This window comes from Electrophorus electricus, chromosome 3, assembly GCF_013358815.1.
Source record: "Electrophorus electricus isolate fEleEle1 chromosome 3, fEleEle1.pri, whole genome shotgun sequence".
NCBI lineage: Eukaryota > Metazoa > Chordata > Actinopteri > Gymnotiformes > Gymnotidae > Electrophorus > Electrophorus electricus.
Window position 1 is genome coordinate 32,324,376 of NC_049537.1, and position 15,363 is coordinate 32,339,738.

The 15,363-nt window shown below is 38.3% G+C and overlaps 1 long non-coding RNA gene across 1 annotated transcript; it reads left to right on the forward strand.

Annotated features, from left to right (window-relative positions):
* The first annotated feature begins 696 nt into the window (after positions 1–696).
* On the forward strand, positions 697–12,190 carry LOC113585391. The gene is made up of 3 exons (XR_003411502.2): positions 697–772; positions 11,455–11,531; positions 11,685–12,190. It is a non-coding gene; the product is annotated as an uncharacterized LOC113585391 (long non-coding RNA).
* The last annotated feature ends 3,173 nt before the right edge of the window (positions 12,191–15,363 follow it).

The window sequence follows — 15,363 nt, forward strand, 5'->3', positions numbered from 1 at the left end:
GTTTCTTGCTCCCCTGGGGTAGAACCCTCATTGCTGGTGATGCTAAAGGAGCTGAAGCTGGAAATTAAGAAAGAGGAACATGAGTCAGAGCTTCTACCGATAGATGCTGACAAAGTTGAGTCTCTGCCAGGAAAGGTCCATACCTCTTCCTCACAAAGCTGCTTCCACAGCACCACTAAGTTTAGTGCCTCCTGGTATGCCAGTACCTAAGCCTTGTTCCTCTCGGGTGTCTGCTGATCCAGGCCACTCTGTGCCCACCACTGGTAACACCCAAGAAGTGTGGTCCTCCCTGACCCTAGAACAGAGCTTAGACTATGATGTGAAGGCTGCAGTCCCTCCCTTGTGTGTATGAGATAATGCCTGAAGTGTACACTCAGAATTTTAGAAACCAGCCAGACATACGTAGAATTCAAGTACATGTGATGTACTTGAACAGGAAGTGTGTAATTTAGCTACTGCTGCTACATTAGCTGATGAGTTTGTGTTAACTCAGAGCACGGTTTTCACTGCACCTTTGCCCCACAGTAAAGTCACTTAACACACCCTGGGAATACTATGTACTCCTCTCAGATACTTCTGCTTCTGCTTTCCCCATTTGAGACACATGAGTGTTTTTATTGTCATGAGTGTGGGCACATTATTGCTAACTGCCCTGCACTTAAGTGCAAGAATGCTCGTTCAGTGCAGAAAGTCAAGGCCATAATCACATTGCCTTCAGATATATCCTCACCTCCTACTGCTGGTTCTGTTTTCCAAACTTTTATTTTGACAGGTAAGTTTCTCTTTCTGAATTTGATGTGGTGAACAGCCTCTTGTGGGTTTACAGAACACTGGAGCAGCTGTGTCTTTTATATTAGACAGCATGCTGCTTTTTTCAGACATATTTGCAATACTTTGGGCATACTTTGATTTCTGCTTCATGTTTTTTTGAGAACAGATAGATTTAGCTGAATGGTCAGAGTGGCCATAAGTTCTGCATCGTCTGTGACTGGTGTTTCATTTATTTTAGAGAATGACATTGCCGATGGTAATGTGTTTTCTTTGGCTGAAGTAGTTACAATCCCTATTGCTGATACTTTGGTTACTGCTCAACAGGACCTGCCTGCAATATATCCTGCTTGTGTTTTAACTTGTGTTCAGACTTGTAAATTTGGTGATAAAGTGTCTTTTCCCAACACATTTGTGTGTGATGCCCCTGAGCTTGCTGCTGCATCTGTGTCTGACTATACTGTACAGCTATTGCTGATTGGTCTCTGTCTGATTGGGACACAGTTTACCAAATGGTTGTTCCAGAACAGTTACATTTACATTTACATTTATGGCATTTAGCAGATGCTCTTATCCAGAGTGACTTACAAAAGTGCTTTTTCATTTACTTCTAGTAGAGTACAGTAGGTTAGAGTCCAACATACCAATGAACTCGAATACTGTAGAATACAGGAATCAGTGCTGATACCTAGAAGTACAAAAATACATAAGGTCTATCTTAAACAATGATAAGTGCAATAAACAATAAGTGCTATAGTTTGTTAAACAACATAAACAATACCCTACAATAAATATTAAATTAGTCAGTCAATATGGGAGCAGTGTCAGTTGTCCTTTAAATATTCTGCACATAGATGGGCCTTCAGTCTGCGTTTGAAGACTGCAAGGGACTCTGCTGTCCAGACAGCAAGTGGGAGTTCATTCCACCATTTCGGAGCCAGGACAGAAAATATTTCAGATCTCATATGCTGTTTCTGGCTCATAAGCAAGGTGTTTTATGAGCAGTGGTTTTCTGTTCTTCCTTCTGCCCTGAGTTACCATTGAGTGGCTTTGTTGCATGCTGTTTGCAAATTAGCCAGCAAAAACCTGTGTTCTACCCATACAGCTATGAAAACACGATTTGACTGTAAGTCAAAATTGCGATCGTGTTCTTGCTCTTCTGCCCATTACAGGCTCCTCCCTGAGTAATCAATTTTTTGACCCCTTTGTGAAGTCTAATGTGTCTTCCACAGATGTTAGGTACCTCAATAATCAGCGCAAGTTGTGTCTGTGTCAAATAAACCTGCATAAGCCATGTGTAGATCACCAAAGACCCTTCAGATTGCTCAGTTACCCAACAATCCCCATCTCTGTTGCCTGTTCAGGTTGTTACCACCACTGTGGCTACTGAATACTCACCTGAACAAGATGACCTACATATTGTCAGAAATTGCACACCTTGTATGCCTCTCCCTAATTGAATCACATTGCAATGAGTATGAAATTCCCACTTTCTTTTCTGATGTCCCCACTTGTATCACTATTTTGCAACATGACATAGGTTCCCGTCCACCCATTACACAACATCCGTATTGTGTGAACCCACATAAGCATTCCATTATACATACGGAAACTGAATACCTTTTTAGAAGTCCCTAGTCTGTGGTGTTCCCTATGCCAATTGGTGCCAAAGCCGGATGGCTTTCGCCTTTGTACAGACTATAGAAAAGGCAAATGCTATCACCATCCCAGATTCGTTTCACATGAATGGAGGATTGCACTGATCGGATCAGTTAGGCTGCTTAAGTTAGTAAGCTCGACTGGATCAGTTTGGCTGCTTATGCTCGTAAGCTCAACCGGATCTGTTTGGCTGCTTACATTAGTAAGCTCAACCTGTTAAAAGGTTACTGGCAGGTTTCGCTTTGAGATATCTGCTTTTGTTACCCCCGAACAATTCCTACAATACACTGTAATGCCATTTGGCCTCAGATATGCCCCCTCCACATTTCAGCTTGGTCTTGTGCCAAACTGTGAATCTCATTTGGATGATATGGTAGTCTACTCACACACACCTGGGATTATGACATGTAAGTGTTAGAGACCGCATTTAAGAAATTACAGAAATCCTCCCTTGTTTTGAACCTACACAAATGTGAATTCTGAAAAGGGGAATTAATCTACCTAGGCAAGTCTGTTGGATGGTACTGTGTGCCCTCCTGATGCCAGAGTACAGTTTATCGACACTTTTCATCCCCCTTCAACAAGATGACAGCTTAGACGCTTTTTAGGCATAACAGGCTATTATTGTTGTTTCTGTAACAACAGAAACAACAATAGGTCCCAGACCCAGACCTGCCAGGTAGCCTTTGACTCTGTAAAGGTCCCAGACCTGCCAGGTAGCCTTTGACTCTGTAAAGTCTTTATTAATTAGCACTCCCATTCTTGTTACACCTGATTTCAGCTGCCCATTTAAACTTGAAGTAGATGCCAGCAGAACAGGACAACAGTCTTTGTTTTCTAGTGTGGGTTTGTTTGTTGTTTTGGCCTGGGTCACTCATAATGTCAAACATCAGTGTTACACTTTGTATTGTATATATTATATGCTACATATCTGTTTGTATAATACACTGGCACATTTAGAACTACCTTGGTCATCTCTGAGGTTTCTTTTCTTCAATTCTATTTCCATTTTGTTTAGCGGTTTAACAGATTACACAGAGTTTAAAATTGAGAATTAACTTGCCATTGGCAACATTTTTCTGGTGGTAGTGCACAAGGAGTTATCATATAACTTGAATATTTTCAAGTTATAGGATTCAGTTATTTCACTAAAAATGTCCAGTGAGTATGACTGAGCACACAAAAGGAAGAATTTTTATACCACCATACCAAAATGAACAACAGGACCATTATTGTTAATGTACTTGTTTCCCAGGTTGATCCAACAGTTCTTTTTGCACTGTAACAAGTGTAACACAGAGTTACATTCACAGTATTGATCTAAACATTTAAAGTGAACTGTGAAATATGTTTTGTTGCTGTTGTAATAGGTTTACGGGATTAGTGCACATAGTATTCTCAAGGCATACCAAGTGTAGGATTTATCCTATGTTAACTCTATTAGCTGTAGTTGGATTGAATCGCTACTGTGCTTGCTTTCTCTACCCAGATGTCCACCCAAAGAGGAAATGAATCAGCTCAACACACACACACACACACACACACACACACACACACACACACACACACACACACACACACCCCTTTGGTCAAATTCCACCATGTAATCAACAACTATGTAGAGGGAGCTGAAAATGTAGAAGGAGCTGAAAATATAGTCTTGGCGAGAATGAATGTGCTTTTTAAATTGCTCTCAGTCAAAGTACAATTTTACAGGTGTTCTTCTATGGGTTCAACATCTTTCAAGCAACAGGCCATATCACTTTCATTTACTTTGAAATGGTAAGAACTTACTTTGGTTTTAGAACAACAAATGACTAACACAATCTAAGTGTGATATATAGCAAAAGGAAGGGGTGGCACACACATCTCCCACCCACAGGTAAATCTTTCTATGTAGGAATCAGCAGTCAAAAGCACACAGGAAACATCAGCCAAGCCCCACCCACTTTATTCTTCATATATCCCAATCCCACACAAGCACCAGCAACCCAGTTTACTTAACTGTAGAGTAGATCCAGAGGATAGCAAACCTGGTAATCATGCTAAAAGCCTCAGGGTAGAGTGGGTGGGTGGAGTCCCTATGTCAAAGCATTAGGCAGTGCTTATGATACTGTAAACACAACACTCAGTGTACAGAGAACCAGGGTCTCCCAGCTGGCACTAGTGCTTGTAACACACCCTCCACCACTCCACATAAAAAGTTTGATCTTCATCAAAGCTGATTTTGTTTAGTTTTTATGGCATCTAAAAAGGGGTGTTAGTGTTAGTGAAGCCTTAGTGTTAAGAGTGCATTGATTTTACTGGGATCACTTATATCCCCTTTATCAGCTGTCTCCTACACCTAAAATGAATTTAAAGACCATCTGTTTCAACAGCTTGTTTAACACGACACTGTTAGTATCAGGCTTACCGACTAATAAGAATTAGAAAGTAGAGCAGAAGCAGTATGTAATGCTGGCATTTTACCCCTATCTACATCAGTCTCAAAGACATTTTTCTCTCTCTCTCTAGTTTCTGGATACCAAGGGCCACACTTTCAGCAATTTTTATTCAATTTGTGATTTTTGCCTATAGTTCTTATAAAATTACTTCGGCCCACTGAGCCAAAGACGGCCAGGCTACTATTTCTACAACTAAAAGAGACAATTCACTTTTAAAAAGATTATTTATTTATTTAAGCAAATGTATGTTCTCAAAACTGTAAATAGACTTCATTAGAATACAATTTTTTATATAGCTCGGAATGCTATTTATATAATGTATTGTCATGACAGTGTGCTATATAAATAAATTATTATTATTAATATTATAATAATAATAATTATTATTATTATTGCTATTATTGCTATTATTGTTATTATTACTCTGTCAAAAGGTTTGATTAGATAAATGATTAGATAAATAAGCTTTATTTATCTAATCATTTGTATCTCTTGATGTGCACATTTTGGTTTGCTACGTCCCTGGACCACTGAATGCAGGTCCTTGCTGAGTTGTCTGAAAGGAGATATTGCATATGAATGTCAACATTCTCGCAGCCTTGCAGACTGAGATTGCATCGAAACCTTCAGGAAGTTGTGTCAGAGATGTCAGCCTGGCTCAGTGGGCAACATTATGGAGGGGCCCGTGGTGCACTGCAAGGTGTCCTGTGTGTTGAAGACACTCTTGCTAGTACAGCCAGGCAGTGCAACAGGGCTCAGCACAACCTCCCAGATCCTCCTGATTGCATTAAGGCTGCCATGATGGGTGACCACTATCAGACAGGCATGCAATATTCCGCTCCTGCATGATGCATGACCATTATCAGACAAGCGAACAATGCACCACTCCTGCATATTGGTGACCATTATCAGACAGGTGTACAATGCAGCACTCCTGCATATGGATGACCATTTTCAGAAGGCATACAATACCGCACTCCTGCATATGGATGACCATTATGAGACAGGTATAAAATACCACACTCCTGCATATGGATGACCATTATCAGACAGGCATAAAATACCGCAGTCCTGCATATGGATGACCATTATGAGACAGGTATAAAATACCACACTCCTGCATTTGGATGACTGTTATGAGACAGGCATAAAATACTCCACTACTGCATGATGGATGACCGTTATCAGACAGGCATACAATACCTCACTCCTGCATATGACTGCTATCAGACAGGCTTTACATACCCAGTTGTTGACTAAAGAACCATCCAAATGCAAAAGGTCTATAAGAATGACATATTATTATGACTTTATAGTTTTTTGTTGTAGTTTTGGGTTTGGTTAAATAATTATATTTTTTTAAAAGATTTTACACACTTAAGACTTTGTATTTGACACATACAGATCTTACACTATATAAATGCTTATTGTAATGTGAAACACTAAATGTAAATGTGTGATATTTTGCATATGTGTTTCATATAGGATTTGGGCAGCTCATTTGAGTATGGGTATCATGTACTTTATATTAAATACTGTATATTATATACTGTATTTCATGTACTGTATACTTTATACTGTATATTTGCCTATGAATTGCTGCTTAAATATGATTTTGTTACTCTGTATAGCTCTATTCAGGATCAGGCTTCTGGTTAGCCTAGGCCTACATGTGCCAAACCTTAAGCCTGTTTTATAATGTAGGTTTGCACAGGTAGTAAATACTTCATTTCCACTATAACAGGCAGTTTAACTAATTTGCCCTCATGTGGGTATATGGAAACCATAATTTAGGAAGAAAAGGCTTCTCTTTTTAGATGTTTGAGATTCTATTCATCATATCTCTGATGAATGATTTTGTCAGGTATAGTGATAATGTCTGTGTCAGGGGAGAGTGGTGTCATATTCCCCATTATATTTCTAACTCTAACCTAACCTAGCCCTTTCCCCTAACCTAACCTAACCCCGAACCCTAAACAAACCTAACCATAACCCCAAAAAGGAGAAACTGGCATAGAAGACAAGTTCTCTAACCTTTCCCATCTTTTCCCTCACCTTCATTTTTTAGCCTTGTATGTCCTGCCTTACCTCTGATTCAAAGCATGTCCTGCTTTGGCTTCTAGGCCACATCTATGAACCATAAGAAACAGCAGTAGTTTCTTTGTACCAGCCTTATATGCAATGCAGCTTCCTCTCTCAGGGTATAATAAAGAAAAGATTTCCAGCAATGAGGCAGATGTCTCACTTATTGTACACTTTCAGTCTGTTTTCTAATGTAACGTGGGGTGGCCCGAGTGCCAAAGGGCGTGGAGCAGGATGCACAGATTTCCTCGACTTGGACAAACATTTAATTGAAACATAAAGACAACGGCACTCACATGTATTACAAACAATGAACGCAACACTGTTACCACTGAACAAACACGATAAACACGGTTACATTTAACAACGACAAGAAGAACATTTAACCTTAACACATTACGCCAATAATAACTGACAACACTGCACACAACGACAAGAGTTTAAATACACAAAGACTAACACAATACAGGTGTGTGCAGGTGTGGCTACGAACGTGACCCTCCTACTGCACGTGGCTGGCCAAATCACGTGCCTCGCGGGAGGCAAGCGTTCGGTGACATCTAAGTGAATAGTGTTTGAATAGTTTGAACTGTTACAGTACACAGCTGAAGAGCACATCCTCTGGATAAGAGAACAGATCCTCTTATACATAAAAGATCTTTGTAGACTCTGCTTGTCAGCTGGGACAGTTCAGACCTTCACCGCTCTCAGACAGAATAATCCAGCATTTCATATAGAGCCAAGAGTCTGCTGTCACAAAGTGTAAAATGTGCTGTTTACACCAGGCATTTTGGATGTGAGAGATAAAATAACCTGCACCACTTCCAGTCCACCATATTGTCATATATATGGGTAATGCATGTGTGGGTGGCAACCAAAGATTATCCCTGTAATCAGAGGAAAATCTATTCTAGAAAAGAGTATGTTCAAAGTCTACAACTTCACCAAAACAGCAAAATATGAACTTAGCATAGTTAAATTAGACCCATTCAGACATCTTGCCATTTCTCAATAGCAAGAACAATTTAGTAGTTTATTGCTGTTTTACTTAATGCTAATTCTAAATCTGAGGTTGCTAATCCAGATTAACCCAAGGTACTCCACATGAATACTGTTCCATCTTCCAGCATGTCTAATCCAGGAAAATCACCTGCCTCAGATGTTGGGAACTTGAATTTAGCAAAAATATGATTTGGCTCTAGCTCCCAACTAAAATAATTCTAAATAATGTCTTAAATAATGTTCTAAACAAGATTATAAAGAATATTTGTGTACTGTTTTGTTCACTATTGAGGTTTTAACATTATGAGAGGTTTCATCATTATCTCTTAATCATCATTAAGAGAGCTATTTGTTCCTTGTTTTTTTGGATAATGTTTCTGTTTTAATCCATGCATAACTGTAAGCATATGCAACTTTATTATTTCACAACAACAAAGGCAACATCTTTAATAAGAACAACTAACAACTGTTAAAGACTATAACTCCAACCTCCAGGGCTTTATGTGCTGCCTTCCTGTGGCTATCAGATATTTATAGCACAGCTCAGCAGTGAGTGAGTGAGTGCATGCGTGAATTAGTGAGAAGGTGGGTGAATAGGTGAGTGAGTAAGGGCATCTCATCATATGGTTTCCATCTCATCCAGTTGTAGTTTATCTATTACATATGATGTGTGTCATCTCTCTTTCACTGAATCTGTGTTTTCAGCAAAATGTAATGAATGAATCTGCTACTGCACTGTACATTACCATTCACCTACACAACATTACCATACACTCACTGCACAAGTTTTGTTTTATTTTGTAACAAATTCATTTCTGCGCAGGAAGTATTTTCATACACCTTTAGAATACATCGAACAATCAGTGTACAGAGTACAATCTGTGTTGTCTGCAGGTAAGCGTATGTAGATCTTAAAGAAAATACAAGTGAAAGGAAATTCACTGTACATGAAATTATTTTTATTAATGATCATTCAAATCATCTCCACTGTGTGGTGGTAGCTAAGTGGTTAAGGTACTGAATCTATAATCAGAAGGTTGCTACTTCAAGCCCTACTACTGTTGGGCCTCTGAGCAAAACCCTTAACCCTCAAGTGATTAAGTTGTATTCAGTCATAGTTGTAAACTGCTTTAAAAAAACAAAGTGTCAGGTAAAACTAAATAAGATTTTTCAAAGAACTAGGAAAAATTCTACTACTTTTTCTGATAATGTGAGCTAAACCTTTGACATGCTAATGTTTGAGCCAGGCTGGCATTCTCTGAGTGAAATTCTCACCATCTCCCAGAAACACAGAATAAGTCAGGAGAGTTTCTAATTGAGGGAAGAAACATTTTAACAACATCACAGCATTATTGCAATCTGCCATTAGTGTGGGATAATTGTATTTGGTGCAAGACTGCCTTTTATATTGAGGCTTTCATCTTGTTAGAAGAAATGAGAGAGCATTATAATGTGCTTGTGCCTCCAATATCCAAGATCCTCTCCAGCTCTCACTCATAGTCTATGAATCCCTTCTCAAGTGTTCACCTTTCCAGCTCTGACTTTATAAGCAGACACAGAAACAGGTGTAACCACATATTGTTTTGACAAAATTTCCAGATATGTCCAGTGTTATTTAACAAATATATAAATTTGTACTGTTAAATTCTGCTTTTTCTTCTTAAATATGTAACTGGGACCTTGCAGAGCTTTTCCGATTGCCATGCTACTGCACACACAGTAAAATCACTAGGGTTGCAGTAAAACATTTGCGAACCTCTTGGGATTACGTGTATTTGTGATAATTGTAACCCAAATGTGATGAAATCATCATTTAAATCATATGAATAATAAATAAAGATGACCGTTTCTAACACACACATATAGATGAGTTAAATAGTCAAGGCAAATTATAGAAAAATTATGTGAACCCTTATATGTAGTAACTAGGGTTACCATATTTACTGGCAATAATTTCAACCAAATTATTTCTGTAACTACTGATCAGTCCTAGACAGTAGGTAAAACATAATTTGGCATGTTCCTCTATGCAAAACCTCGGAAACACCTTGTTTCAGATGACAGAAGAATATTTCAGTAGGACTGAGTGCATTTGAGTTACAACACAAAGTATCTTCTGCCTGTTGTGGGCTTTCCCAAAGCTATACTGCATTACCCAACTTTTTTTGTGTGTGTGTTTTAGATCACAGACAGATACCCTGGCATTCTGTGATTGTCTACTCTCGTATAACTAGCTTGGTCTCTCAAAAACAGCAAGCCATTGGGCTCTGAGATGGCAAAGTAGCTTTTATGTCATAATTCACAACTACAAAGATGCTTTTATATTTGATGATATTGCAGTGTTTTATGTGTAGTCTCTTTAAAAATAATGCTGAGTGTATTTACCAATTTTTGTTTCATCTGTCAACAGAACATTGGTCAACTTGTGATGTGGAACATGTAGGTGCTTGTTGTGTTTTAGAGCAATGGATTCCTCTGTGATAACCATTAAAATACTACTCTGATCTGATGTCTTTATGATGATAAACTCATGAACATCAAGTGCAAGGGATACCTGTCACCCTAGGAACCTCTAGTACTGTGAGGATGCAGATGTACTGATCTTGCGTAAGAATTCTAGAGGGTGCACATGCACTCAACTTGTGTAAGGATTCTACAGGGTGCACATGCACTGATCTTGTTTGAGGATTCTACAGGGTGCACATGCACGGATCTTTGTAGGATGTCCACTCATTTGCAAAGTGCTGCTGAGGTTCCTCCATGTGGACACTGCTTGCTTTACTGTGACCTGCTGGAGGCATAGGTCTGTAGAAATGCTTTAGTAACCCCTTACAATCTTATTAGCTTCTACCACCTTTTTTCTAAACCTCTAAAATCTTGTCTTGACTGGGCCACAGTAAACATTATGCAGCAGTTCTGTTGTGGAAAGCAAGCAAGAAAAACTCTGTATTTTTTATTTATGGCAATGCAAGTCAAATCAGTCATGCATCTCATTAGATTACAACAGCTGATTCCAAAAAGCTTCTTCCCAAAATATTTAGTTACCTTTTCCATCATTAGCTTTGATTGCTGAAACCGTAAGTTCAATAAAGTTTAGCATTAAATGCTGTGTGTATCTGATTTACAGACTTTTTCTAAATACTCTAAGTGATACTGTGAGAGCTCATCAAACACTGCTGAGTTCACTGTGTGCCTATGGCATGAACATAATGTCATCATGTATTGTCCCTCAGACATGCTCTGAGCTGATGCTTCTAAGCATATGCAACTGGACAAATGCATAGCAATCCTACTCATGCTTAATCTGTTTAAAATATTAAAATAATGTCTTTCTGGAATGAGGCAGTGTGGTATGTCTCAGTATTACTGTAGTAACTGGTTTTCTCTCTCTCTCTCTCTGTGCATGTGTGTGTGTGTGTGTGTGTGTGTGTGTGTGTGTGTGTGTGTGTGTGTGTGTGTGTGTGTGTATGTGTGTGTGTGTGTGTGCGCATGTGCATAGATGATTTTCTTCCCTGAGGAAAGGATCAGCACACCCACTGCAAATCTTCCAGCACTATCTCTGCCTCTAACTCCCAGGTGAAACACATATACACACAGACAAACAGACACCCACACATGCACACTCACATACACAAGCACGCAAACACACACATGCAGTCAATGTTTGAGACACTAAACTGTGAGCCCACATCAAAATGTCTGGCACATCATAAATCAAGTTTCCTGCAGATACCCACAGAGATCTGATTCTTAAGTATCATAAGACAGATGGGGCTGCAGTTTGCTCTGGTACGGGTCGATCCCTGCAGCTCCAAGACATGTGGCCCCAGTCTACTGCTCACAGCATCACAGAAACATGCAGCCTTTCCGCAAAACCAACTAAGAATTTCAATAAGACCACAGATATTAAGTCTAATTGCAGTATTCCTCTCTCACAGACTTTAATCTCACCATTTTAAGCAATACAATATATCCCATCTATGTATTCTTTTAATGTACATTTGATGGTGAAAATGTGATTTAATGTAATAATCTAAAATATGTTAAATATTTACTATGTACTGGGCAGAAACAGAAGGTCAAATCTCTTACGATGAATTTCAGTGGCTCCTTTATCACTGTCATCTGCGGTTAGTTTGTGTTTTGAGTAAGAGCATTTGCTAACTGAATATGTTTTTGTTTCAGTAAGGATTGTTAAGGGATTGTAAGGATTATTAGTGATTGTAAGGATTATTAATGATTGTAAGGATTATTAAAGTCATTTCTGATTCTGCGTAGTGAATTCTGTCTTGAGAGATTATTCAAACTTGCCTCAGTTTCATCATGTTTGTTTATGTAAGGCCAGTTAAAGAGCAGTGCACCCCTTCTGCAGCTGGAAGGTCCTCTGAGATATCATGGCCTGGCATCATGATTGTGGCCCCTATGGCAGCTTCCAAAGGCAGACAGCAGTAACATTGGACTGTTGTAGTGAAGGCCAGGAACAGCATGCAGTGCCCAAAGGCTCAGAGAACTAGAACATATTAGGGCTCTGCCTTCATATCTACGGTCATATCAGCCACTAACATGAATCACTGCAAAGAAACACGGGCTCTGAATATTAAACAGTGCTGCTTTAATTATCCAGATTTTTTTCAATTAAGAAATTCAATCACCCATGTTTTAAAAAATATGCACTTTGCACTCATGATCCTTTTATGAGAGTTACAAATGAAGGAGCTTGTCTTTTTTCTCCAGTAAAGTGTGGTTGTATTAATGAATATGTACATACATATCCAGTGTTTGGTTTTTATTTCTGAGGGTGGGATAATAATAGGACCTAATTGCTGTTGTCATTTTTTGAAAAAGTACTTCAGCTTCTCATCTTTGATGTCAGCATAATGCTGAAATCCAACATGTATCTTACTGAAAGTGCTACAGAGGAGCAAGAGAGACACCTAGTGGAGAAAATAGGTATTCCTGGATTTGAGATTAGTTGGTTGACTAGTTTCCATCATTTATAATCACTGAAGCACAACCACAATAAGATTCACTGTTGAGAAATGTATGACCTTTGCATTTTTGCTGCTTGAACTGCAGGAAAAAAGATAAATGTCCTTTAAAAAAATGGGATTTCACAATATATTCACTTAAAAAGCATGGTGTGTAATCATTTTTATCTGTTGCCATTTAATCTACACCTGTAGAGATGTACAAAACTAGTGTTTTTAGCTATGCAACATATGTTTTTACAAAGGGCAGTATTTCAGTGTCACATACAGTGTCAAAAACCACCTAACAACTTGATTCAGTCTACCCCTGATTAACCCTAATCCTGATGCAGTCTACACCTGACTAACCCTAATCATGTCTAGTCTACACCCGATTAACCCTAATCTTGATCCACTCTACACCTGATTAACCCTAATCTTGATCCACTCTACAACTGATTAACCCTAATCCTGATCCTGATCCAGTCTACACCTGATTAACCCTAATCCTGATCCAGTCTACACCAGATTAACGCTAATCCTGATCCAGTTTACATCCGATTAAAACTAATCTTGATCCAGTCTATATTTGATTAACCCTAATACTGATCCTACATCCAGAGTGTGATGATTTCGGCATACAGTTTAACGGCTGAGTAGGAATTTTTAACTGTGATGTAAGCGGCCCTTTATTTTATCCACCTGCATAAAGAGCACACGGCAAAAACAGGCTTTAGCAGGCCTCTCTCAGCTGCGTCTTCTCTTATAAGGACACTTTTATTAATTATCAATAAGAAAAATAAAATTAAAACATTATGACATTTTTTTAAAATCAGGTAATAAGAATTACATGCTCCACATTTACTGAACAGCATGACATTCGTATGTAATTAACAGCGTAATTTAACATACCTGCATAAAGAGCACACACGGCAAAAACTGAGGCTTTAGCAGGTTTCTACCCTTCACTCTTCATTAAAAAGTTACGTTAGGAAAATTAGAACCAAACTAATCTCTAATAACGAGAGTTCCATGACTCATCTACAAACACGGGAATGCATTAAAGTTTAAATGTTCTGTGAACAACTAGCATCCATCTCTCACTTCAACAATGAATAGAAAAAAGGCTCTTAACCATATAAAACAGTATTTTAGTTGCACAACACACAACCAGTACATTATAAAATGGTTATGTGACTGAATGAACTGGGTTTATGTCGAAAATGAGAACATATTATACATATTTAGAGCTAAAAATATGGAGCAGCGCCACACACCTCTTATAACGGTGTTTTTCAAAGAGGACATTTGTGTGATTGCAGCCATCTATAACCCACACGACGACTGCTAAAACTCTGCCCACGCACATTAAATTACTTACTTTACTGAGTGGAAGGGGGATTCAAATTCAATATGCGGCAAATCTGTGCTGACTGTTGACTGCAGAGGAGCAGCAAGCTGTCATAAAGCTAGCAGCAAGGCAGTGCTATGCGCAATTATACAAGACGTGAAGCAATTCTGCATTAGTTGGAATTGAGTAAGTTGAGGAATAGCTAATTTGTCCTTTAATAACTGTTAAAGAGCTTGTTTGAGTTTATTCTGAGATATTACAGAGTTTTACCAGAGTGTCTTCAACCCTGAGACTCTACATGAAAAAAAATAAATTTCTGCTTTTTTTGCTCCTGAAAATCTGTCTGAAGGCTGCGGTCATTCGTAACTGGGGATCTAATATATGATAATATGATTAACATAGTGATAATATGATTTATTTTTTTTTAATCTAAAACAGGGCTTCATGTCGTTGATTTATGTCTGGTCTTTTTGCGCCATCTGCTGGTGTCCGCAGTATTATCCAAACTACTGTTTATGTAAAAAATGCAAAAAAGTCCATAAAGCTGAAACTTTACTCCAACATAATTAATTACTTCAGTCTGACTCACTTGACCTCTTAAGGGTTAATTGTACACTGGTGATTTTACTATGCAAAACATTTAAATAATTTGTAAGTACATGATTCCATTTATATATTATGATTTGTTCTTGGGTTACCCTGAAATGAGACATACTACAATAATTTTCAGAACTATGATCTAATGCATTTTTATTCAACCCTTTAAGGGTGGTTTTTGTTTTCATTTTGGTTTTACTCAGAATGTTCACAACTTTAATCCCACACTAGACCTTTAGGTTTCATAGGAATTGCATGTTTACACCTTTTATATTGAACTAATATAGCTAACCCTCTATACCTAAATAAACTCTGCAGTGTGTCTTATGGCAGCTCTTCAGTTGATTAACCGATTGATGTGTTGAATACATCATCATTTCTTGTTTATATTTTTTTCTATACACAATGTAATGCCATCATGTGTGAGAAAAACAAGGCATGTCCAATGGCATAGTGAGCATTTACAAAACATCTCTCAGTGTAAGTAAAGATA